The sequence below is a fragment of the Callorhinus ursinus genome, unplaced genomic scaffold (assembly GCF_003265705.2).
Source record: "Callorhinus ursinus isolate GAN/ISIS: 27379988/994484 unplaced genomic scaffold, GSC_fseal_2.0 scaffold54, whole genome shotgun sequence".
In the NCBI taxonomy this organism is placed as follows: Eukaryota; Metazoa; Chordata; class Mammalia; order Carnivora; family Otariidae; genus Callorhinus; species Callorhinus ursinus.
The window spans coordinates 5978232-6005018 of record NW_027397116.1 but is presented as its reverse complement, the minus strand read 5'-3'; the positions used below and the strand labels follow the sequence as shown (position 1 = coordinate 6005018).

General features: G+C 39.7%; 1 protein-coding gene and 1 pseudogene across 2 annotated transcripts in view; one reads left to right on the top strand and one right to left on the bottom strand.

The window, feature by feature from the left end:
• MARK1 (microtubule affinity regulating kinase 1) overlaps positions 1-26787 on the top strand; it is a 114239-nt gene that overhangs the window by 9279 nt on the left and 78173 nt on the right. The gene's annotated exons all lie outside the window — the stretch shown is intronic.
• Positions 440-811, bottom strand: LOC112839188 (large ribosomal subunit protein uL29 pseudogene; annotated as a pseudogene).

Here is a 26787-nt window from a genome sequence, read left to right as displayed (position 1 = left end):
ATTACTTAAGGTAGTTTCTTACTATCCTTTCTAGTTCTATGGCATCAGTTGTAATGTTTCCTCTTTCATTTTTTATTTTAATTTTGTTCTCTCTTTTTTAGTCTAGCTAGAGATTTTTTTCACTTGTTTTTTTTTTTCAAAAAACCAACTCTTCATTGACTTTTTTCTATTTTTTTATTCTCTACTTCATTTATTACTACTATAATCTTTATTACAATTTCCTTTTGCTAACTTTAGGCTTAACTTTTTCTTTTTTCTAGTTCCTTGAGGTGGATTTTGAGAGTGCTCTTTTTTTTTTTAATGTTTTTACTACTATGAACTTCCCACTTAGTCCTGCTTTTGCTGCATCCTGTAAGTTTTTATATATTCTTTTCTTTTCTTTTTTTCTTCCCCCTCCCCCAGTTGTGTGTATGAGTGTGTGTTTTATTGATGCTGATGCTCAGGCCTTAACTGTGTACTACCGCAGGGAGTATAGCCACTCCTTCCACTGCTGCCTCTTGGTCTTCGGGTTTTCGTCTTCCTTGTTCAGCCAGAAGTGCATGGCACATGTCTTCTTGGGTCACAGATCCAGGGGCTTTGTACTTCTTACCCTTGTAGAATTTCCGAGGTTCTCTTTCTGATTCTGGTTGATGATGGTGAGAACGTGGGCAATGGATTTGCGAACTACTCGGATCTTGGACAGATTGGAAGCCATGCTACCTGTCGCTTTGGCGATGCACAGGTGGGACAGCTCCACCTTCGGGTCTTCCAGCTGTTTAAGCAGCTCCTCCTCCTTGATGCTGCAAAGGTCTCGAGCCTTAATTTGGACCATGTCTGCACAATCTGCTGCTGATGATGATGGAAAGAGGACTGTATATCGTTTTCATTTGTCTCAAGATATTTTCTAATTTCTGTTTCGATTTCTTCCTGACCCAGTGGTTATTTGAGAATATGTTCCTTAATTTTCACATATTTTCCAGTTTTCTTCTGTTACTGATTTCTAGTTGCATACTGTTAGTTTGGATAAGATACTCGATATGATCCCAGCATTATTTGTAAGATTTTGTGACCTAACATGTGCCCTATCCTGAAGAATATCTGTATACATTTGATAAAAATGTGTTCTGTTGCTGTTCAGTGAAATGTTTTAAATATGTCTGTGAGGAACATTTAGTCTATAGCATTGTTCACGTCTTCGGTTTTCTTCTTGATATCTGTCTGGATGTTCTACCAATTATTTGAAAATGGGGTGGTGAAATTTTCTGTTGTTACTGTGTTGCTGCCTGTTTCTCCCTTCATTTCTGTCATTGCTTGCTTCATACATTTTACGTGCTGTGATTTGGGTCTTTAAATATTTTTAAATGTTATATCTTCCTGGCCAGTTGACCTTTTTATCATTATATAATGTTCCTATTTGTTTTCCCTTGGTCTTATAGTTCTTTTATCTTTCTTAACATCTCTTGCTGTCTTCCTTTGTGTTTTGTTGATTTTTTTTACAGTGACATGCTTTGATTTCTTTTTTAATTTTTTTTGTGTGTATCTTTTCTAAGTATTTTCTTTGCGGTTACTGTGGGTGTACATAAAACATTTTACAATTATAACAAACCTGTTTTAAGCTGATAGCAGCTTAACTTCAATCTCACACAAAAATTCTGCTTTTACTTCTTCCTTCCCCATGCTCTCTATTGTTGTTATCACAAATTACATTTTTTGGTATATCCATTAACATTTTATAGTTATAGTTTTATAAATACTTGGTTTTTTAACTTATATACCAGAATTAAAATGATTTACACAGCATTGTTACATTATTATAGTATTCTGTGTTTGTATATATATTTCCCATTACCGGTGAAGTTTATATTTTTGTATGCTCTCCTGTGGCTGCTGTTTAGTGTCTTTTTGTTCAACTTGAGTGACTCCCTTAAGCATTTCTTGTAAGGCAGGTCTAGTGGTGATGAAATCTCTCAGCATTTGTTTATCTGTGAAAGCTTTTATTCATTTTTGAAAGGTAGTTTTGCTGGATATAGCATTCTTGGCTGGCAAGTCCCCCCCCCCCGCCAAGCAGTTCGAATATTTGCACTCTTTCCTGGTCTACAAGTTTTCTGAGAAATCTGCTAATAAGTTTATGAGGTTTCTTTGTACGTGACAAGTAATTTATCTTGCTGCTTTCAAAATTCTTTGTCTTTGACCTTTGATTTGATTATGTGTTTGGGTGCAGACTTTTTGGGGTTCATCCTGTTTTGGATTCATCCTATTTAACTTCCGTTGGGTTTCTTGAATCTGGAAATCTGGATGTCCATTTCTTTCCTCATATTTGGGAACTTTTCATTTAAAAAAAAGAAACAACTTTCCCTTCCTCTCTTCCCCCCCCCACCCCAGGACTCCCATAATGCATATATTGGTTTTTTGATGGCTTTCTTTTTCTCTTTCTTTTGTTGTTGTTGTTTTGTTTTTGTTGTTCCTGTGACTGCATAGTTTGAAACAAATGTTCAGATTTGCTCATTCTTTTTCCTGCTTGATCAAGCCCGTCATTGAACCTCCCTAATGAATTACTGCATTCTTAAATTGAGCTCCAAAATTTCTGTTTGGTTGTTTTTAATATTTTTGGTTTCTTTGCTGAAATTCTCATTTTGCTTCTGTATCATTTCATGACCTCATTGAGCATCTTTATGTCAATCATTTTGAATTCTTTGCCAGGTACTACATATACTTCTGTTTCTTTAGGGTTGGTTTTGGAAATTTATTGTCTTCCCTTGATTGGGCCATTCTCTCCTGTTTCTTTGTGTTCCTTATAACTCTCTGTTGGTATCCATACATTTAAAAAAATTGGTACCCCTCCCAGTCTTTCTAGGCTGGCTTCATACATGGAGAGATTGTCACCATTCAGTCCAGCTGGAGATTCTCAGGGCTCTCAAACCTTTTCTATAGATGTGTCTTTTCCAGACGAGAGCATGTAGATACCTGATTAGAGGGATTTTCTGGGGTTTTTTGTTTATTTTTTTATGAGCTGTGATCTCTTGCTCCCTCTGGTGTCTGTCTCCTGTACTGTGGTTCCTCTAAAGGAGCAGCACACGTTTTGTTCTCAGCATACCCCAGGCACGTAGTGAATGCTGGTTCCCATCAGCACCCTGTGTTGAGCTAGACAGAAACTAGCCCTGTGTTGGATGCATGCTCCACTCTTCTCTTTTTCCATTGTTGAATTTTTAACTTCATGAATTTTATTTTTCATATCTAAAAGTTGTATTTTTCCCTCAAACCAGTCTGACCTATTTTATAGCCTCTTGGTTTTTGTTTATTTTTGTGATTTCATCTTCACTTCCTTAAACATTTGACATATAGTTATTCTTATATCTGGAAATTCCATTATATGAAGTCCCTGGGGCTTTAGCTTTACCGTTCGTGTCTGTTGATTCTCATCCACTGTGGCTTGTTTGTTTCTGTATTTGCTGGTCTTTGCGAATGAACTTATATTTGCCTGATTTTTATCTTGTGAAACTTGGGGGGTCAAAATTGGGGACAACTTCTTCTAGAGAGGCTTTGTTTTGTTCCTACTGACCTGGAACTTTTTTTAAAGGATTTATTTTTAAGTCATCTCTACTCCCCATGTGGGGCTCAAATTTACAAGCCCAAGATCAAGAGTTGCATACTTTACGGATGGAGCTAGCCAGAAGCCCCTGACCTGGGACATTCTAGTCTCCTCAAGGGGTCCCAGGTCAGTGAAGGAGTTTTATGTTCTCCAACCTTGTAGTGAGTCCAAAGCTTAATATTTGGACCCCGGGGCAGTGCTGGGTTTTGTAGATGCTTTTAGCTGGAGTTTTTTAATGTTTATTTATTTTTCCCTTGAATGTTTCTCTTCAAGCCCAGCAGTACACTTTAAAAAAGTATGTTTTGTCTTGGAGAACCCTTCACATTATCTTGCTTACTATACTACAGAAAGACCAGAATAAACTCTTTGGAAATGGGTGTTCAGAAGTGTCCATACTTATGTGATTTTACTACCCTAAATTACATGTCATTTCTGAATTTCTCATCTGCACACTTAAAAATGTGGACAATTTTCTAACTTGTTTATAAATCTTCTAGATCAAAAATCTTAGTAGATTTTGGAAACCATTTGTTATAGTTATTAAAATGTTCAGTTTTCATCAAAAACTAATGATGTAATGTATGGTGATTAACATAACAATAAAAAATTTAAAAAAAAGATAATACCCCCCCCAAAAAAGTTCAGTTTTCAAAAAGTGCTGATTGTCCTCAGGAAGCTGCCTCTTAACATGACTTTTATAAAAAATTTTTGCATAAATGGTAGATGGATTGAAATATGAATACGGTCATTGAAGTCAAGTGTCAGCATAAACTGAACTTACAATCAGCCCTTCAGATCTCAGTATCACGAATTGTTAAGCCAAGATATTAAAAATCAAGATACATATTAATATCACATAATGTTTAATCACTGAAAAGTTTGCACCATTGAAGTTTAATATGTTTCTAAAAATTTTATCTTTTCAATATTATATGTTTTAATGTAATACATGTGTAATTTTTGTCAATATTCCCATAGTAGCCCATAGTTAAAGCTTTTAAAGATAGGGTACTTGATCTAAAGTTTGGAGACCATTCTGTACAATAAAGTCTAGCATTGTTCTAGAATTCTCTGAGTCAACTTTTTTTCCTAAGTAAATTGAAAATACTTTGAGGTCAGGGACTACTTCCAGTATTATTTCTGTATATCCTATATTACCTTCCATAGTATTTGGCATATTTTTGGCATTCAGCAATTTAATAAATCAAGGAAGGACTAGTTTATTCATTTATTCTCTAGTGACTTTATGAGCTGGCTTGGGAGATCATTTCCAGTTCACACTCCCTGACCCCTGCTCTGTTCCACTCTGTACATACTCAGTTTCTCTAGGGTGAGATCCAGAAATCTCTCTTCTTAAACTTCTCCATTATTCTGATGCTGGTATTCACTGATAGGCTTTGAAAAAAAACACTGATTTATGTGATGATGATCATGATTGCGTTATATCTCATCTTTTGGCTGAAATGAAAAAAGGCATTACGGTTGCCAGTTATGTTATAGAAAGTGGGGTGGGAGAAGTGATGAATCAGTCCTTTCAGGAGATGATGACAGCAGTAGGAAACATCGGGGGATTGTCTGTCCTCGGAGGTAATAAGGTACATGTGTGTGGAGTTTGTAGGTGTAAGACTGAGGAAGGAGGTAATGAGGAATTTCATGTTCTTCCTTCTCCCAGCTCTATGTGGTTAACCATATTAGGGGAGGTGGTGCCAGCAAAATAAAGGAGTCCACCGTATAGTGCGTGTTCTTCTGAGAAAGTATTATTTAATACTATTTTGACCACTGTATCCGTTGAGTTCAGGTTGTAAACAAATCGGAAGCTGAGCCACAGTCCAAAGTTTTAATGAACAACCTGTGAAGGATATGGTAATAGGTTTATTTTAAATCTTTAAAGCATGCCTACCTTTCATTTGGGGATCAACAGTGCTACTTTCACAATTTCAAAAGAGGGTTTGCTTTTATTTCCTTTCTTACTTGTTTCATCTCAACTGGAGACAAAGGGGATAGAAAGGCAAATGAAATCTGTTCCTGCTCTGGAGGAACTAAGAGCCTGACAGGGAGGTAGACACAGAGACAAACAAGTGCAGTAGAAAGTTACAATTCTTGTCATCTGAGTGATCAGGACACAATAAAGAAGGGAGGGGGAGGGGGGGAGGGGCACTCAAGAAAGGTTCATGGCCTTTGAACTAAGTCTTGAAAGTTAAGTCCTCCTTTGCCAGGTGGCTCTGTGGAAAGGAGAAGAGAATACTGGGCTGAAGGAGCATTAGGCACAGAGGCCCTGAGTGTGCTGTTGAGAGGAGGGGGTGGTAGCCGAGGGGAGCGGGCAGTGAGAGGACCAGGCAGGAGACTAGCCAGGGCTTTGCCTGTCTCAGCAAGAACCGGTCGTGGGGCCGTGGTAGCCCTTGGGTGACTTAAGTAAAGGGGCAACATAATTAGTTTTGTATTCGGTGTATCCTTAAGTGTTTTAGAAACATACTAGTTTTTAAATTTAGTGACCTCGGGCATTGGCTGGCTCAGTTGGTAGAATATGTGACTCTTGATCTTGGGATGGTGAGTTCAAGCCCCACACTGGGTGTGGAGACTACTTAAAAATAAAATCTTTTTTTTTTATTTTGCGACCTGCATTCTCAAGATCCACGAAAGAGCTTTGAATCTGGTATTTTAAAAGCTTGATTTGGTATACCGGAGAAGGGTTTAGTAAAGGGGAGATGCCAGTGCCAGTGACTAAGACTCACTCCTTGAACCAAACGTCAGGTAGGTTCCTCTGAGCCTTGTTCTCAGCTAGGTTTTCACTTTGGCCTTCATGTCTGCCCTGTCCTTGCAGGGCCTGCACAGCCCAGTCTTAGCAAGGAATTCTGCTAAGCCAGTTAAGTGAGAATCCCCCCACCCTTGATGTCTGACCACCCCAGGTATCTAATCAAGTTCCTCCTCCCCCCAGCTTGACGTCCAAGTTGTTGGCCTGCCTTCAGCAAGCACCCTCTTAGACCAGTTTAGCAGGAGTCCCGTGACCCTGAGGTCTCCTCTTAGTAATTTTCCATCCGCTCGCCTCAGCTCTGAATCCCCAGCTGTTTTTACTGTATTCGGAACTGATCTCTCTCCCCTATCGCAGTACCCCTGGTGCAGTAATCTTGACTAAAGCCTTTCTTACCATTTAGCAAGTGTCAGAATAATTATTTCTTTTTAACACCAGTTAAGGAAAAATTCATGTTTCATAATGAAATCCCAAACACATTTTACTGTGATAGTATGTATTGGGAGTTAGGTGAGAGAAGCCCCCAGTCTCCCTAAGAGTATTAGTAGACCAGAAAGTAGAGCCTCTCCAGACTTAGGGCAGAAGGATAGTGTGATATAAAGGGACTAGGGCAGAGATTTAGCAGAGGCCGGCGTTGGTCATTCATTATTCTTCCGTGGTGTCCTGTCTGTGACTGATAGACGTGGTGACTACAGTTGACCTGAGGGGGATGATTATTTCGCCAGTTTACCTGGGGTCAGTCTTTTAACCTCTCTTTGTTTCTTCTGATGCTTACTGGTCCGTCTCATTTTGGTGCTTATCTGTAAACCTGTAGTGCTCTCTTATTTAGAGATGATTTATTACCTGAACAGCACTACTAAGTCATGCCACTGATCCTTCTGGCCACTCTAAATTCTTTCTGATTTCTGCTTAAGTACCAAAAACTAGAGGGAAGTAAGTTATGTACCAGTGGCCACTTGTGTAACCTGGGGAAATAAGGAAGTAACTGTTCAGTAAATTCTTAAGCACGAGCGCCCAAAGGACATGCTAAGTAGGGAAGCCTTGAGGAGAGAAGGTTGGTACCCGCTTGGGTGGTTGATTACCTCTGCCTTTCTCTTTTTCCCTTCCTTTCCAGGCAAGGAGAGAAATCAAGGGGAGGGAAGAGTATGTCGGGAAGGAGACTCTGTTCTCTGTTCTGCCACAAGTGAATTACTTATCATGTTTCTGGTTCTATCTCACATGTGCTTTGTAACAGTACTTTCAAACTGTACTGTGATTTCCTTAAACCTGTCCCACATATAATGCTGCAAACTGCTTGAGACAAGGAACCCTGGTACTGATTCCCACATCAGTCCAGCCGCAGTGTCTGGCATAATTGGCTTTCAGAAGTTTTCAGAACTGTTTGCTGTGTTATATAAAAAACAGCAAGAATATGTCAGTAAAATACTTAAAAGTACTTTAGCACAGTGCTGTGCACGTAGTAGCTGCTTGATGGGTGTTTAGTAAATATATACAATTAAGAGTCACTCATTCTCTGGACAATTTTGAAGTACTTTTAAGAATCTGAAGTGTAGGGGCGCCTGGGTGGCTCAGTCGTTAAGTGTCTGCCTTCTGCTCAGGTCATGATCCCAGGGTCCTGGGATCGAGCCCCGCATTGGGCTCTCTGCTCAGCGGGAAGCCTGCTTCTCCCTCTCCCAGTTCCCCTGCTTGTGTTCCCTCTCTCGCTGTGTCTCTGTCAAATAAATAAATAAAATCTTTAAAAAAAAAAGAATCTGAGGTGTAGATACAGTATTTGCTTTTTACATTCTGGTCATTTTTTTTTATGAACATCTGAGGTGTTTTGCAGAGAGATTTCCTTTCATCCCTGGCATTCATGTTCATAACCTAAAGTCATCAGTTAAATTTTTATTGTACTTTAAAAAATTTATGCAGAAAGTGTATTGACATTTAAGTTGATACAATTATTAGCTTATGTTAGGGAAAAAATACTGGATTTTGTTAGATTTACTAAATATATCAGAACCTGAAGGTCTCAGAATAAAGCTTTGACTACTAGAGTGTTAAATTAAATAAAATCTAATGATTTAAAGAACAAACATCCATTGTAATTTCTGGCATGAGTTTGCTGTTAGGTTTTTTGTACTCGTGAGAGTGAAAGACTAGGAAGTTTCTGAAAGAATTTAATACCGTATTTTTAGATATAATTTAAGCACATGTTTTCTTTTTATCCCCTGGGGACTCAGTTGTATTAGCTCATAATATCTTCTGGCAAGCAGTAGTGAAAGACCTCCCAGAGGGGGTCTTGGCGGGGGGGGGGGGGGGGGGGAGGGGAGTATCTCAGGAAGGAACGCCTCTAGAAATAAAATACAGGCTCAGTGGCTCCCCGTCTACTACCTCCTGAAGGGGAGTGATTGCCCTTTGTATCCCCAGTTCAGGTGTAAAGGCAGTAGAACTTCTAGGTTATGGGTACATGCTCTGAAGTTAGACTATGTGGGTGCTAGTCCTAGCTCTGCCATTTATGAGCTCTGTGATCTTGGGAAGCCACTTATTTTCTTTCTTTATTCTTTATCTGTAAAGTGTAGTAACAGCAGTGCCTGCCTTTTGGGTTGTTGTGAGGTTTAGATGATTGAGTATGTGTAATGCCCTTCGGAGAGTGCCTGGCACCTAGTAGAAGGAATGGAAGTGTTAGCTGCTCCTGCTGTTGTTGTTAGTAGTAGTGGTGGTGGTAGTACGTTGAGATAAAGGAAGTGAATATGCCAGAGTTTTAAGTGTTTACCTCAGGGTTACTGGATACACATGATTTTAATTTTTTCAAATTTCTGTATTTTAAATCATGGATTTATATTCCTTTTTATACTAAAAATTATTAAAATTATAAGTGTACAGTGTGAGGTATAACTTCCTGGTTTGCTAGAATGCTTGTGTTCATGTAAGAAAGCCAAGTGGGAAGCCAGACTCTCGGCAGGTGGCTCAGGGAACAAGGTATCAGAGCAGCGTGCCGAAGAGGGTAGGTGTGTGGTGACGTCGGTGTTCTCAGTGGGAACAGACATACCTGTGGGGTTGTGTAATGTTTAAGAGGACCAGCTTGTAGACAGGATGTCCCTGGGGTTAACTTATTCCCAGCGTAGTCATTCATAAGGATTTCCTTACCCGTAAAATGAGAATAACCCATACGGGGTTGGGTGGGTTGTTGGTTTTCAGCTATCAGGTGTACATTACATACTTTGCAAGAGCAAGTGTTCGGTGGTGGTACCAAGGAAACAAAGAATCAAAAAACCAGGATGTTGAGGAGATTCACATTTGCTCCGGGGGGATGTATTCTTTTTCCTACCCAGTGGTCATAAAATGCACAACTAAACTCACATTCTTGGGGGTTCCCTTTTTCCCATGCTCACCATTTTCTTCATGTCAATACATTCATTCTTCAGGCTGAGGACGAATATTCTTGGATTGATTACTGCTTCAGACATGCTGATGGAATCTCTCTCTGGAGACTGCATTGAATTTACTGAACCCAAATATAAAGACGAGTCTTAAATCAGGCGTTTACATGTTGAAGATAATTTTGATAATGCCATTGTGTATGCTGGAATATAGTGTCTTCTTTTGTCTTTTCTGAATCATAGTGCTTATATTTTTGCCCCTTGGAAGTTACAGAAAATAGCTTGTTGAGCAAGGTTTTGGTGGATTTATGAAAAGTTCTTCTAATTCTGTGTTTGTCCTCCTTTTCTTTTAAAGAAATACATTTCTCTTCGTCTTTCTAAAAATAATACTTGATAGGTCTTTTTTTACTCAGGGGCTTAATTTCACCCTAGTCAAGTTTCCATAATAGTTAAATTAGAAATACAAGTCCCATGTTCATGTACTTTTAAAAGAAAGAACATTGCAGTTTTACCTATATTATTACATCTGAGTTCAACTGGGGAAGTGGAATCCTGTGAGCCGTCTAGATTAAGGCTTTTACTGTGGGATTAAAGTTACACAGTGGTTTAGTGTTGTGTATGTGGTTGCTGCTTTGGAGTCTGGTATTAAGAGACTGAAACCCACAGCACCATCCGTCAGAAAGAAACGATGAACGCGAGGTGGGAGAGAACAGGACTCTGGAGTCTGTGAGGACAAAAGGGAATGCGTTTCTATGTCTCGCTGCTTTCCAAGCTCTGAGGTGGTGACCTGCAGGATAAGCTGATGCCCTTCATCACAGAGTTGCCTGAGCACCTGGACTGGGATTCCCATGAGACCAGGCAGGTGCTCCAGCGGGAGTTGGAGAGCTACGCAGCCTGACTGCTGCGCCATGCTCACGAGACGTGCCCGCAGATCATCTCTACTAGGATGAGCTGCGGCTCTGTCTGGCTCGGCACTGACCTTCAGAGCCTATCAGTGGCCACTGTTTTAGCTCTGCCTTCCAGATCTTGTGCACGTGTCTCCTGTGTCCAGTATTAACCCAGGACCTTAGAGGAAAGGGACTTTTGGGAAATGTAATTCCAGCTTAGCTAAACTCACATACCAGAAGTCATCACAGCGTACCCCATGTCACCTTGGCCATCCCTTTGAAGTATGGGATTTGGCCACACTTCTTGTAACCATGGTTAACTTCCAAATGAAGATAATAGCAAGCTTATGCTTTTGCCTAGTATGATGCCACCATCCTAGATATACCAAAAATATGCTAACTCTCTCCTCAAAAGAAAATATGAAGTCCCTTTATCCATCTCTGGGTGATGTTCCTTTCTCTTCTGAGTCACACTTTTGTTTTTATACCTTGTAATCTTAGTATTGAAATACAAAGTTATCTAATATTAACACTTTAATATTAGGTGACATGGAAATGGGGAAAGAGCATTAAAAGAAAGAATTGGTTAATTTATACACAGATATATTCATACCAAAATAAGAGATACTCCTAAATATTACAGTCCTTGTTTCTGCAACGGGTCATGTGGTTACATTTATAATTACCTTCTTCTACTAATTCCATGTTCCCTTTGCCTTCAGCAAACACCTGAGTGATTATAATTCCTTGCCTGGTGAGGTAGCCCCAAACTTGATTCCTGAAGAGTCTGGGCCATCAGAAATCATGCCTCTGTTGGGTTATTGTAATTTTCCATTGACTTGTCTCAGGACAAGGGAGTAACAAGAGGTGCCCCAGAGGATCTCCTGCATTTAAACATATTCCTCCTTAAGCCATTACATAATAGCAACTCAATTTCCCCTGGATAGTCAGGATCATTCGCCCTAGCCAGTATAATAACCCACTTCTTTGCCTACTGATTCACTGCCATGAAGCAGTCTCAACTTGCAATGTAATGGACCATTGCTGTGACACCTGGTGGAAACATTCCTGTCTTAGGTACTAAGACTTCTATGCTAGCAGAACACAAAGTTGCAGAGACTAGAAAGAAAAAAATTTTTCTGATGGATCACTAAGGGTGACAGGGAGAGGAGCTACTCCAATTTCTATCTCTTGATTCCTGGACCTCTGAATCCTGGCTGTGGGAGAAATAGTCCTCTGTATTAGTCACCCATTCAGAGTACGTAGTGCATCCTGGAAGATGTTATCCCAGCTCTGCAAGGTGTTGTTACCCAACTGGCATGAATCTTTAAAAGGCCATTCCACTGGTTTCTCAAGTCAGCTGCTCCGGAGTATTAGGGATATAATACGAACAGTGAATTCTTCAGGCATGAGCCCATTGCCATGCTTCATTTTCTGTGAAATTAGTTCCTTGCTTAGAAGCAATGCTGTGTGGAATATCTCGATGGTGGAAATGTATGCTGTAAGTGCAGCACGTGTTTATTCCAGTGAGATCAGAAACACTGCCCCTTCTGTGATGAAAGTAGTCTAATTTAATCAACCTGCCACCAGGTAACTGGCTAACTTCAGCCCCTCCTCCTGGGAATTGTGGTGTCATTGGGGGAGCTCAATATTATTCTCTGCAGTTGGCAGATTAGCTTTGGTGAGTGTTAGTCCATGTTGCTAGGAAGATGGGTGGCTGGAGAAAGAGGCCGATATCTTTAGCATGAGTCATTTCTGGTGCGTATTCACACAGGACACAGCTCTCGCCACATGCTGTGCTCATTCAGGGAGACCTGTTCACATTCTTCTTCCTTGTCATGGATTTTCAAATCCTGTTCCTTCTCAGTCCTTGATCATTCAGCCAAGCCATGAGCACCAGTCTGTGAAGCTCTGTAGATCCCTACTTGACACTCTCTTTGTAGGCAAAATGAACAACCAGGTGCACTGCTTAACGTTCCACCCCCTGGGGGATTTTCTGTTTGCCGCTGTTCCTTCCATGCTGCCCAGAATTGGGCTCTGGTGCTGCCCATGGTCCCTCCTGCGTTGGTTCGCCTCCTGCGAGGTGCCAGTGTATCGTGCAGGACCAGCTGGAACCTGGGCCGGAAGTTTTGAGTACATTTATCAACAGATCGCCACGGGAGTCCATAGATGTGGATGTAGACAAAATAAGCAACCTAGCAGGAATGTGGGTCACGTGCGACTGGCCTTGTACCTTCAGGACTTGCTCAAGCCTCATATGTGATGTCACTTCCATTTGATGGTGGAATGTTGCTGTGTGAGCCCAGGTTTTATTGGCTTAATGATATCAGACAACACCCAGGTCCTAATGGGAAGCTCACATTGAGTGGAAACTTGCCTCCCCATGGCAAGCCAGAAGGTTCCCCCAAAGAGAATGATTATCTACAGAGGATGGCCTAGCTTTGCTCCAAAATGTTGAAAGTTTGCCTTGTGAGTCACATGTTGGGGTCCACCAAAGGATTTGATTTCTCTGTACCCCAGTCTTCAAGCACCAGTGAGTTTTCTGGGTTCCAGTGGTAGAGTAGCTTGTTCACAGCCCTAGACCCTATTTTTCTGGCCCCTATTAGAAGACTGGCAAGCTTTTGGGTTATCCATGCTGGTAATGAAGTATATTTTACTTTCAAAATTCGTATCCACGGTGTCTCCTCTTTTAGGTGTTAGAGGGCCCAGATGCAGCAATTTGTTCTTCGCCCTGGAAGAGAGATCTCAAAAGATGCCAGACTATTAGGTTCTCAGGAATTTCACTGAGGAGGCAGACCCCTGAATTTTTGTGAGATTTATTGCCTACCCTTTGGCACACATGTATCTTATCAAGGTGTCTCGAGTAGTTGTTAACTTCCTGCTTAGCTGATCCAGGCAGCATAATGTTACCAACATAATAGACCAGTGTGATGTCCTGTGGAAGGAAAGGTGATGAAAGTCCCTGCACACTAGGTCAGTGGTTCTCAACTGGGGGCACTTTTGCCTCCCAGAGGACGTTCAGCAATGTCTGGAGACATTTTTGGTATCACCAATCTGGGGCAGGCATCTGGTGTGTAGAGGCATGGAGTGCTGTTAAGTACCCCATCATGCACAGAGCAGCCCCCTGCAACAAGGGGTTATCGGTCCCCAAATGTCAATGGCGCTGAGATGAGAAGCCCTGGACTAGATGATGTCATAGGCTGGAATTTTGAAGCACCCTGCATTGGCATAGTGAAGAGCCTGCGAACTGCTTCAAATGTTCTTTACTAATAAGTAGAGCGAAAATGCATCCCCCCTCGCCCCACCCTCCGGTCAGTGATGTGCCAAGGTTTCATTGATTTGACCAGCAAGGAAACCACATCTGGAGTAGCAGTTGTAATTGGAATTACCAGCTGATTAAGTTTTGATAACTTACTGTCATTTTCTGAGGTTTATCTGTCTTCTGCACAGGTCGGAGAGATGAGTTGAATGGAGACTGGGAATTGGTGTCACTGCATCTTTATGGTGGCACTCATCTCTGCCATCCCTCCGTGAGGCAGGATTGCTTTTGTTTTACTATTCTGCTAAGACCATGTAGTTCTGATCTCTTCCACCTGCCCTTTCCTGGCATGTTAGCCCTTCTATTCATTCACAGGCTAGGGAACCAGAGTTTAGGTTCTGGCAGGTGCTGAGTATGTAAATTCCAACTGTGTATTCCAGAGCTGAGGAAGGAACACAGGATGAATTTGGGGGACCCGCTGTTTCCACTGTGAAATGGGCCCAGTCCACAAGTGCATTGATCGTCTCATTTCCTTAAGCTCCTGCTCTGACTGGTTTAACAGAGTGGAGTTTTGGGTCTCGAGGAATTATTGTTAGTTTGGAGACAGTTTGGGCTTTCCCCCCATACCCTCCAGTGCGTAGTGACTCTAGTAGGTTGCCACAGTCCCCCTTGGGAGAGAGCTAGGAGGAGGGTTTACAGTACGCATTTGGGCATAACTAGGATTGTCTTTTTTCAAAGACCCTTCATTCAAGGGTCTCTGGGCCTTTGAACTAACTCCAGACTGGGAACTGTTTGAGGGACTATGACTATATTTTGATTTAAGTCACAGTGGGAGCTGCAAAAGCACCTGACCTAGACCTGGAGCATAACATTTCTACTTTCCGGAGCTTGCACAGATTTCTCATGGCCAGTAACTCAGAACCATATTGGGAAGGGAATTTGGGGGAAACATGGCTGCTTAGCTAAGTCGACAGTACCAAAGCACCAGTTGTATTGAGCACGGAGACATGTTACTCATGTTGGCCGTGGGTAATTTGACTTTTCAAACTGATCTGTGTTGCTTGTATATACTCATATCAATTACTGCCTCAGTTTATTACTCATTTGGCATAGCTGAGATCAGGGCCACCAAGTGTGGCTATGTTCAAGTCCAGAAGCACCGTTCACATGCATTAGGACGTATAAGGTGCACCCCGACGTTGCACAGCACAGCAGCCTTGCTAGGGTTAACGTGTGACTCAGTGTGTGACCAGCACATGACAAGGATATTCCTGGCTTCCGATGATTTGAGCTCTTTTTGACCAGAATGTTAACTGGTGATGTGCATTTAGAAGGTTGCAGCTTTTAATAACTACTCTTGCAAGGAAGTAATATTGTACAATTTGTTTAGATAGCACATTGGAGATTTTTTTTCTTTAAATTTTTGGACAGCGTTCAAAACAGTAGCTTTGGCAAATGAAGTAATTCTGAATATAGTCTCCTCCTCCTAAAAAACGGCTAAAAATTTCTAATTTTATTACATGAATATTTAGAACAATTGGGTGTGTATATTTAGTATTGAATTTTGTGGTGTGGTTTTCCTTTAACGGTCACATGAAAACCGGACATCTAAGTTACAGTTAAGTAGAAGGTTGGTGGGTAGTTGTTTCAAACTGAGGTAACATTTACGTACAGAGAAATGCACAGATTTTTTTTTTAGTACAGTTCAGTGTGTTTTGATAAAAGTACATATCATCCCCAATAGAGATAAAGAACATTTACATTATTATCCCTGAAAGTTCACTTCTGCCTTTTTCTCATCAGCACACTCCCCCAAATACTCAACACTTCTTGTTTCTCTTACTACAGATTAGTTTGCCTGTTCCAGAACTTTGTTTAAGTGAATCAAGTAGTGCATTGTTCTTACTTCTTTAGTGTATCTTGTCTGCCAAATTCATCCATGTCGCATATATCAATAAATTATTACTTTTTGTTGCAGAATAGTATTCTTTTTATGGATATACCAAAATTTGTTCATCCACTTTCCCACTGATGAACATTTGGGTTGTTTCTAGTTTGTTATTAGGGATAAAGCTATTATGAACATTCTTGTACAAGTCTTATTCGACTTATATTTTTATTTGTTTTGGGGAAACATGTAGGAGTGGAATTGTCAGGTCATAGCAGAGGCATATTTTTAACTTTTTAGGAAACTAAAAAAATATTTTCTAAAACAGCTGTAAAATTTTATACTCCCACCAGCAACATATGAGAGTTCTTTTTCTCACCACCGTTTGGTGTTGTCAGTCTTTTTTATTTTAGGCATTCCAGTGGGTATATAGTGGTAGCTCATTGTGATTCGTGATTTACTTTTCCCTACTGACTAATGCTGTGCAGTTTTTAGTATGCTTATTTATTATGTGATTTGTGTATATTCTTTTGTGATTTGTATGTACACGTCTTTGCCTACTTTTAAGTTTGGGTTGGCGTTCTTTTTGTTCTTGGTTTGGAGGAGTTTATAAAGATATATTCTAGATATAAGTTTTTTGTCAGAAAACATGTCTAAAATCCAAGGAAGGGTCCAAAAAAAATAAAATAAAATCCAAGGAAGGGTCACAGTTGGAGATAAAAGTTTGGGAGTTGTATGATATAGATGATACTGAAAGTCACATGACTGGGTAAATTCACTTAGGGAAAATGTGTAGCTAGAAAAAGAGGGGAGTACCAATACTGTGGTGGACTGAATTGACATGTTTTCTCCCTTCTTGGTACAAACAAATATATAGGCTTAAATACAATTTTTTAAAAGTTTATTAGCTATGTAACTGAGCTTTAAAGGAGGCGAAAATGAAGAGAAATCAAATCCACAATGGTGAGTACAAGCCGACAGCTTGACAGTCCTCAGGGTTTTGGGTCCATTGTAAGCATTGTGAAATAAGGTGCTAGCATCCTCATGGGGACAAGAGATGTGCCATCAACACCACCTGTACGAGGGGAAATGAGCCTCCTCTATGAAGCTCAAAGCCTGGATAGCTGTATCTCCATGCGAAGGAAACAGAAAAACTCTTACTCCTGGTTGAGGGAGCTGCCATCTACCTAATGCCTAAAGTTTTAAGGGGAAAAGGTTACTTTAAAGAAATCAAACAACTCTGCAGTGTGTGGACTGGAAACCCCAAACAGAAATTAACATAATAGTTTCATATCTTTGGCAGACTCTGGTAGATACAAATAAAAAAATGCTTAGTAGAATTACTTTCAAAATCTGTAGTTCATAGGACTGTCACACACACAAAATTTTATGGACTACATGAGGAAACTAACCATCTTTGTGGAGAGTTAATGAATGCAAAGAAACAGAGAACTGACACCCCAAGAAGTGGAAATAATGGGACAATCTGAATGTAAATTTGTTTAAGATAATTTTTAAGTCAGGAATAAAAATCATAACAAATGCAAAGAAATAAGCTAATTAGAGAGCTATATAGAAATTCTAGAAATGAAATACATAGTCTTTAAAAATTGAAAACTCAGTAGAATGGCTAAGCAGCAGATTATACCTAAAAGCTGAAGATGGACTCAATGGACTGGAATGTGGATCTGAGGAAATGACTTAGAATGAATCATAGAGAAATAGACATTGAGAATATTAAAAGAGCAATTAAGAAACAAGAATCAAATGAAAAAGTACAACTTGCATTTAATAGGCATTCCAGAAAGAGGTTATAGCAGAAATCTTTCAGAGGCAATCTTTGAAAAGGTGATAGCTGAGAATTATCCAGAATTGAGAGATATATATATCTTCAGATTGGTACACACTGAATACCTAGCAGAGTAAATAAAAAATCCACTGGAATTGCAAACTCAAAATAGAAGGAAAATCTGAATAACAGTCAAAAAGAAAACAGGATCTCCGAAGTAACAACGGTTAGATGAACAGTAGAGTTCTCATTAGCAGTAAGAAATATATTAAAAATGGGATAACGCCTTTACGTAATGTGACAAAAAATAACTATCAGCCTCAAATTCTCTTCTTAACTGAATAATCTTTTAAGAGTAAGGACCAAAAAAAGGTGTTTTCAGACAAATAAAGACCGGGAGTTTTCTACCTATATACCCTTCTTAAACTACTAAAAAATATAATCGAGGAAGAAGGAAATAGAATTAGAAGAAAGGAGTTGGATGCAAGAGATTCGAACAAGCAAACACATTTCAGGTTGATAAATATAAACACTGACTATAGAACTAACAGAGCAATTGCTTATATTTAGGATGTTGGGAGAAAAGTGAACAGAAATGCTAGATATGAATAATGTGGAAAATGGCAGGAGAAACATTGAAGTTGAAACTTCTGAGGTCTTGGGTTGCTCAGGAGGAGGATGGGAAATGGATTATTTTTTAAATTTAAGGCATATTATGCATTTTAAAATTTAAAAGAAATAGAATGTATGCCCGCTTGGAGTGGGGAGGAAAATTAAAATAAACTAAATCCGGTAGAAGAAAGAAAAAGGAAACAAAAGTTGGGTAAAATGATCACAAAATAAATATAAGAGGATTAAACTCTCCTGTTTAAAAGAAAGGGTTTCTCAGCTTGTGTAAAAACTAATAAAACCTCAGTACAACTATTTAAAAGTAACTAAAACTGTATGACCATTAAAGGAAGAAAAAGGTGATAAAAACGTGTTATATTAATGTTAATATCAGACCAATAAGATAAAAAACATTATTAGACATAAAGAAGGTAAATACCCTAAATCATCAAAGATAGTATTTATAAGGAGCTATATTCAGTAATCTGTAAGTATATAACAACATGGCCCCCAAATATGTAAAGCCCCCGAAAAGGATATGTTAAAAATTGATAAATAGATGGTTTTTAAAAAAACATCTATAATAATTTAAAAAATTAGAACAAACAAAAATTGAACAGGCAGAATAAGTTTTATTCAGTGGACATGTATACAATTGTATACTCCAGACAGAATGAATATACTCCTGTCTCTGAACATATATATTTCAGCTAAAATACAATTAAGATGGGTGCCTGGGTGGCTCAGATAGTTAAGCGTCTGCCTTCGGCTGAGGTCATGATCCCAGGGTCCTGGGATCGAGTTCCGCATTGGGCTCCCTGCTCAGTGGGGAAGCCTGCTTCTCCCTCTGCTTCTCTCTCTCTCTCTGTCTCTGATGAATAAATACATAAAATCTTTGAAAAAAATACAATATAACCCTCATTGCACATATTAAAAATAAGGGGCTAAGAATTAATTAGCGAGTTTTAGGAAGAAAACTAAATAGGTTCAGGTCAGTTTTGCAACTTAAAGAACAGGTTAAACAAAAGGAAAATAGAAGGAACACTACATCAAAAACTAATGATGTAATGTAAGGTGATTAACATAACATAATAAAATAAAAAGAAAATAGAAGGAAAGACATAATGAAAATTAGAGCAGACATTAATGAATTAGAAAAACAGAGGAGACTGAGAGAAATCAGTGACACCAAAAACTGACTCTTTGAAATGAATAAACTAGAAAGGGGTGTTGGGGACAGGGCCCTGGTTGCCTGCCAGCATTTTGCGTGAGAGAAGAGGGGCAAAGGGCACTGAAGTCACTTGGGAGGAAAACCTGGAGAGTGTTATGTTGCAGAAGCCACGAGAATAAAAAAAGGGTCAGCCGTGTCACAGGCAACATGGATTTTTTTTGCCAAGAGGTAACTGGTAGCCTTGACAAGATTGGCCCCAGGGAAATGATGGACACAAGTCTCGTTGGAGTGGGTTGAAGCAAAGATTGAGAATTGGTGGCAGCAACTTACAAACAACTGCAAAACCTTCTTGTAACAACTTGTTATGTGTAGGGAGGCAGAGAAAGTAGACTCGGACCTGGAAGGGGGGCACCCATGGTCCTGAGAGAATTTTCTCTTTTAAAATGAGCTACAGGGGGATGTTCATACACTGTTGAAGTCCATTCGAGAGGGAGGAATTAATGAGGCAGGTGAGGAAGAGGAAGTACAGGAGCAAAGCCCTGCAAAAGATGAGACTGACTGGGAGCCAGAGCCTGGGCGGGGGCTTTGGTCTTTGCTAACAGCAGGGGCAGTTCATGAAGTTTATGGATAGACTGTAGTTTTGATGTGGGTTGAACACTGAGCATCTCTGCAATTGTTTCTTTATTATTAATGAACTGTTACTAAACAGAACATCAATTGGCAAGTGGGGCTATGAGAGAGAGGAGGAGAAAGCATCAGATGAAGTTTTAGGGAAGGGTCAGGCGGGTGTACTCCAGTGTGGAGGACTGTCAGAAGATTGAGTCCTCATTTGGGATTTGAGGCCAAAAACGTACATGAAACCAAGTAGCCTGCTTGGATGTGTCCGTAACAATGCTGGCTGCTCAGGCGCAGGTGTGGAGCTGGAGCACCACGGGCTTTCACCACCGGGAGCATTCGGCCAGCACGCATGAAGGATGTTTACAAGGCAGTGGTTGTAGTAGAGGATCCTGGCACACCCCCTGGATAAGGAGCGAAGGGGGGGCCGTGGCAGGAGTGAGTGGTAGTGAGCTTGGGGGAGGGCTCATGGATCAGAGGTTTTAAGGTTGAAGAAAGCTCTGAATATTCCAGTGCAAGACAGTGGGGACTTGGAGACGAGTTCAATGCATCAGATAAATGCACTAAATGTTCCGAGCTTCTATTTAGAGAGGATACGTGAAAAGAAAAAAAAAAAAAAAAAAAAGTCACAAAGAACAAAGCTGTGAGCACAATTTGATTATAGCATTTATTTCAGTGCGTGGCAAGATTTAAGCATTTCCTGGACAGTTCCGTACCATTCTTAAACATATGGTCAGAAAATTGTTCTTAATATTGTCTGTGTTATAATTAAAATCTGCTGGAATAGTGTAGACAACGGTTACAGACAAGTGGTTAATGAAAATTGGGCTTGGGTGAAGGAAGAGACAGCGTGTTAATGAATAAAAGATCAAATACTCTGCATTTGGAGTTTGGCCAGGCAGCTGTTAATTGTGTTCTTTTTACGTCTGGATGTTCTAGATTTCAGAATTTCACTGGTAAAATTTGTGTAAATAAATAAATCTAAAAACCTTTTGGAAATGGAATGAGATTGCCAACTTTTTGTTTGTCGAGTAAGTGGGGAAAACTCACCATGAGCTATCAACCTAATTATTTAAAGAGAAGGACAGCTCAACACCAGTAAATACAAGGACATGACCTCAAAATAAAGGCTGGTTCTTTTAAGAGAGAACATTTGACAGTCTTACACTAACATGCATTTACATATACACCCAAATATATTTTCCTTAGTTTGCTCAGGACCTGTGTAAACCTTCACCCATGTGGCTACATTTCAGAAACACCTCACTTGGGAGAAATTAGGCCTGTACCTTTTGGTGCTACTGTTATCAACAAAAACAGTAGCTAAGGTAGAATCTTAGCCATAATGAGTGAAGGAATTTGAAGAGCCACGTAGAACCATGTGAGGATTTCCATTAAATGCTCAGGATCCTTTACAAACTCCCACCTCCCCAACCCAGTTATATTCTGTACATATCAATATCCACCCTTATAATACCGTGTTTAGGTAGGTAGCTTGGCCAGAAGCAGGCACTAGGCAAAGATACAAATCTCTTGGCTAATTTGGACGGTCTTTCAGTGCTGTATCTGCAGAATGCGGTTCATAGTGTGGTGCTCACTAAATGTCTGAGATGAACTGAACTAATCTCCAAATGGCAACTGCTTGCTAACAGTGGAAGGAAAAATCCTTTCAAGCAGTAATGTACTTTTTTGATTTTGGTGAATAGTAAATAAAACCTGCAAACACAATGAGGAAAATTACTTAGAAGAGCTAACACAAAAGCCTGTATTATTTACCTGAATTAATTACCTGGATAATAACGGCTTACATTTGTCGAATGCTTGCAGAATACCTCACATGGTGTTGTGTGTTATTCATCCCCTGCACTCTACAAATACGTACTGAGTTCCTCCTTGGTTATTCCCGGCACTGCTTCTAACTAGGCACAAGGGATGTAGAGGTAACTAAGTCAGACACATTTCTGCTGTTACAGGGGAAGTCATATGAAAACAGGTACTTTTTAAAAAAATAACATAATTTTAGATAGTCAAATCATACGAAGAAAGTAAAGTGTGGAGAGAACCCACAGGAAACTCTTTAAGAAACGGTGCTCATAGAATGCCCCTCGTGCAATTGGGTGACTGTTGAACTAGCTCTTTGAAGGAGGTACTATCATCACATCTTTTTCCATGGGTGGTGACCCAGGAATACCCAGGTTAAACAACCTGTCCAAGGTCCCAGCTGTTAAGTTGCCGGGCCAGAATTCAAGCCAGGCAGCCTGACTCTGGAACCATTTCTCTGTATCACCATGCTGAAGTGCTGAAGGCTGTCGAAATGAATAAGCAAGTTATGCTTTCAATAGAAATGTCTTATTTGAACCCAGCCATTTTTTGATTTAGAAAACTAATAATCCAGGGTGCCTGGCAGGCTCCAGTGGAGCATGTGACTTTTGGTCAGGGGGTTGTGAGTTCAAGCCCTACATTGGGTATAGAGTTTACTTAAAAATAAAAACCTTTTAAAAAAAAATGGAACACTGATAATCTTATTAAGGTAGACTGCTCTCCTTCATTGTGTGGTCTTTTGGCCATTTCATTGTCAATCAGCACTTCTTTTATTCTTTTTTGACTTTTTTTTATTATATTATGTTAATCACCATACATTACATCATTAGTTTTTGATGTAGTGTTCCATGACTTCTTTCAGAGCACAGCAGCAGAAAAGAGAAGGACTACCACGTAAAATGGATTATGTGCTTATTTATTAAAAAACATTAGCTTGGGGAGGGACGGAGCAGAAACCATGGCGTTAAATGGCTTTTAAATAACCTTGGGATTTGATTTCTGTCTGTCCTCTATGATTTTCATTTAATACAAATACTTTAGAGTTTTTTGTTTCATGATTTTTTTTTTTTTGGTCCAGAAGTTCTTTTTGTGGCTCAGAGTGAAACTATTTTTAACTAAAGATTGTGTGTAGTTGGAGGAGTGTCAGAGACGAGATTGAGGGAGCCCAGACATAGCCCTATATATTTTTGGACGTTCGCTCATTCGTTTCACACGAGAGCGTGTGGTAGGCCAGGTATCTTATACAAAGTGCTTTGCTTGCGGTGAGACAAATCAGCACTTTCTCTGCCCTCGGGGGACGTACAATTAATTATTTAAAGTGATAATTGCTGGAAAGGTGAAAGTCCAGATGTATATGCAAGTTGTTTCCTATATATATATTCTCTAAATAGGTCCCATATGGTACAAGGTGGGTAAAAGAAGATGTACTAATTACAGGTCGGGTGGCCTGAGAGTAATGGTTCAATGCTGGCAAACAACTCTAGCTGATGGAAAGGTAGCAAGCACCTGGTGTAGTGTACCTGTCTTACTGATCACCACCATATCATAGCCAAACTGTACTAGTTTCCCCACTAACCTTGAATATTAGGGCCATTTCTTATAATTATGTTTATTCCATTAGCAATTAATATTTGTCAATTAGAAGGTTATTGGTCAATATTTGTTAAATTAGGGCGCCTGGGTGGATCTGTTGGTTAAGCATCTGCCTCTGGCTCAGGTCATGATCCCAGAGTCCTGGGATCAAGTCCCGAATCGGGCTCCTTGCTCAGCGGGGAGCCTGCTTCCCCCTCTGCCTGCCACTCCCCCCCACCCCACCCCACCCCCGCTTGTGTTCGTGCACGCGCGCTCTCTCTCTCTGTCAGATAAGTAAATAAAATCTTTTAGAAATATGTTTGTTAAATTAAACTTAACAATGTAATGTCGAAGTGTAGTGGTTTCATCTTATTCCTGAGATAATAGTATTTTTTTCATCTGTAAGACAGTTTATTCAAATACCAAAGAGGAAATTCTCAAAATACCTTCCTCTTTATTCTCATTCTCTTCCTTACAAGATTGTGGGGATTTTGTTTTGTTTTGTTTTTTGGGGGGGTTTTTTTTTGGCTCTTTTGTTTTTTGTTTTTGAGGGAGGATAATTCTGCTTATATTATAATTTAGGTCAGTACAAAGCTACCTATTTTATGCAAAAGGATATAAAATCCCAAGTGTGTACCATTCTGCTTTTACATTTCAGTAAGGTATTATTTGCAACAGGTCAAGAATGGAATAGTAGATGTGAAAAGTGAGTATAATTCAAGGGGCAAATTACTACATGGTAATCACATCAATCAGATATTCTTCCATTTCTTGCTCCTCTAAGCCATAGTGAAGATGATCAGTTTTCTTAGCAGTGACCATCACTTAGAACCTGTGAATGTCTTTGATCAGCTAACAACTGATTTCAGTTGATGCCACAACAGTGAGGTCATTTTACCAGTGCTCCGATGGTAATATCTGGAGAATACAACTTTAATACTTTAATACTTGTGGTGAACTGGTCCACAATCTCAGCTTGTTGGCATTGTCCTCAATGTTCTGGAGGAAGAGAAGGAAACACTGGAAGAGGAGAGAGTGCTTCTATTTGCTCTGTGAGGTTTGGCTCCTTGGTGAACCCCTGGTCTTGGGTCTACTGCAGAGGGGTATTTGGAACAACAGAAGTATAACTGGGAGTGGCAGGAGGCAAAAGCCAAAAGTTCTAGCGGTGGACTCTGCCCGTGTCACAGTGAAAGAGACCAGTGGGGGTTCTCCTTGTGTGTGTCCTTAAGATCTGACATCAGGTCTTTTGATCTCTTCCTCTTGGCATCCTGCTTTTGGCTATGGGCAAGGCTGACCAATCATGGGCCTCTGGCATCAGCAGAGTCTGCCCTGTAAATGAGCTGGGAAGGACACATGTTCTCTGCAAGCACTCAGCTCCAAAAGGGGTCCCCCCTTCCTGCTGTGCTTCGTGTTTAAGCAGAGCTACAGTGTTGCAACCTTGTATATCTAGTTCAGCCTTGGAATGGGAGTTTTATCTAGACTTTCTTTTTGCTCAGAAGTAGTGTGGATGGATTCTCGTCGATTTACCTTTCCATTTAGTGGAAACCAAACTTGAACTGACAGCCAAGTATAAGTGTTCATAGGTTCACAGTGTCTTCTCAGTTCTTCAGCAGCTTGAGGTAAGTGGTGAATGGTAAGGGGATAAGATTATGGTGAGGTTGGGGCAGAAGGGGACAGGTGACCTCAGGGAAAGTGTATTTTTCTTAGAACAATTTTACTGAGTATTAAGGGTTTTGGAGTTACATCTAGCCCATGGGGGAATGCTCCTTGGATTTTGGTCTTTTAAGAACGAGGAGATTTACCATCCTTTTTACTAGTTAGGAAGTTGAGTTGGAGAATGTTAAGGTGATCTTACCATGTGACTCTTTTTTCAGGCACCAGATAGTAGCCTTCTTGCCATTTCTCCTGTGGTCTGCCTTGGCATCTGGTCATCACCCCTGCCACTTAGGGGTTATGAATAAGACCCCTCTGAAACTGGTCAGTTACCATTTTTTATTTAGTTTGGAGTTCGGAGAATGGGGTGTGGCTACATTAATATTATACTATAACTTGTTTCTTTTCAGCTTTACCAGGTGTGGTGGGTTCTGCAGAAGTTTTGCTGTCATTCTCTTTACCCTCAAAGCTGTACTTCAAATTTTAATTTTTAAAAACACATCTCCATCTGTGTTTATAGTAATAAACATCTGAGTTTGAATCCCAGTAATGCAACTAATTATTGGATTGAATTTTCCGTAAGTTATTCAGCCAGTCTAACACAATGTATAGCCCATAGTGGACATTCACGAAATGCTGCTTCCTTCTTTCCTTTGCCTGTTCTCTTAGATCAAATGTTTGGGGTGCCTGGGTGGCTCATTCGGTTAAATGTCTGCCTTTGGCACAGGTCATGATCCCAGGGTCCTGGGGTCAAGTCCCACTTCCGGCTCCTTGCTCAGCAGGGAGCCTGCTTCTCCCTCTGCCTGCCACTCCACATGCTTGTGCGCTCTCTCTCTCTCTCTGATAAATAAATAAATAAAATCTTTAAAAAAATAAAAATTAAAAAAATGTTTTAAATTGCTTTTTTCATTATACTGAATAGTTAATATATGTGCATATAGAACAGTACTCCAAATACTAAAAAGTTACATTAGGAAAAGACATTGTTCCCTCTACTCCTGTTTCCACATTTCCCAGTCTGCTAGTTCCCCTCCCTAGACGGAGCTGCTTATGCTGTGTCTCTTGTGTAATCTTCTGAGCATATTCTAAGCTTATGCTTATTGAAGTCTGTGATGGCTTGTGCACATAAGCCCGCGCACATTTACAAAGAGCATACCATACGTACATAACCAGTCCCCTACTGATGGACATTTGTGCTTGTTTTATCTTTTGCTGTTACAGAAAGTGGCTGCAATAAATATCTTTGTATGCATTTATTTTTTAAGCTCATTTGTGACTCTGTAGAATAAATTACCGGAAGTAAATTTTCTAGTCCAATGATTATAGGAATTTCTTTAATAATAGATGTTGTCAAATTCCTTTTATGTAGAATTTGTATTAGTTTTCACTCAGTTCTATGATATATGAGTGTGTGTATTTGTACTACAATTTTACTAACCAGTGCTGTCAAACTCTAATCTTTGCTAATCTGATAAATGAAAAATAGTATTTCATTGTACTTTTAATTTATATTTAACTTATGATTGACTATGCTTTCATACATTTAAAAGTCATGCATATGTCCTTTTATGTGAACTATTTATACCTATCCTTTGCTTATCTTCATTTTCTCATGAGTATTTTTTTGCTGATTTTTCAAAGGTTTTAGTATTTAAAAATTAACCATTTGCCTGCCACATGTTACAGATATTTTTTTTCTCAATCTATTATTTACCTCTCTACCTTGATTTAAGGAGAGTTTTTAAAAGAATCCAGTGCATTGTTCTTTAATTTTACAGTGTCAACTTGAACAAAAAAAAAAATTTATGGGCTTCTGTTGTGTGTCATTCTTAGGAAGAATTTCC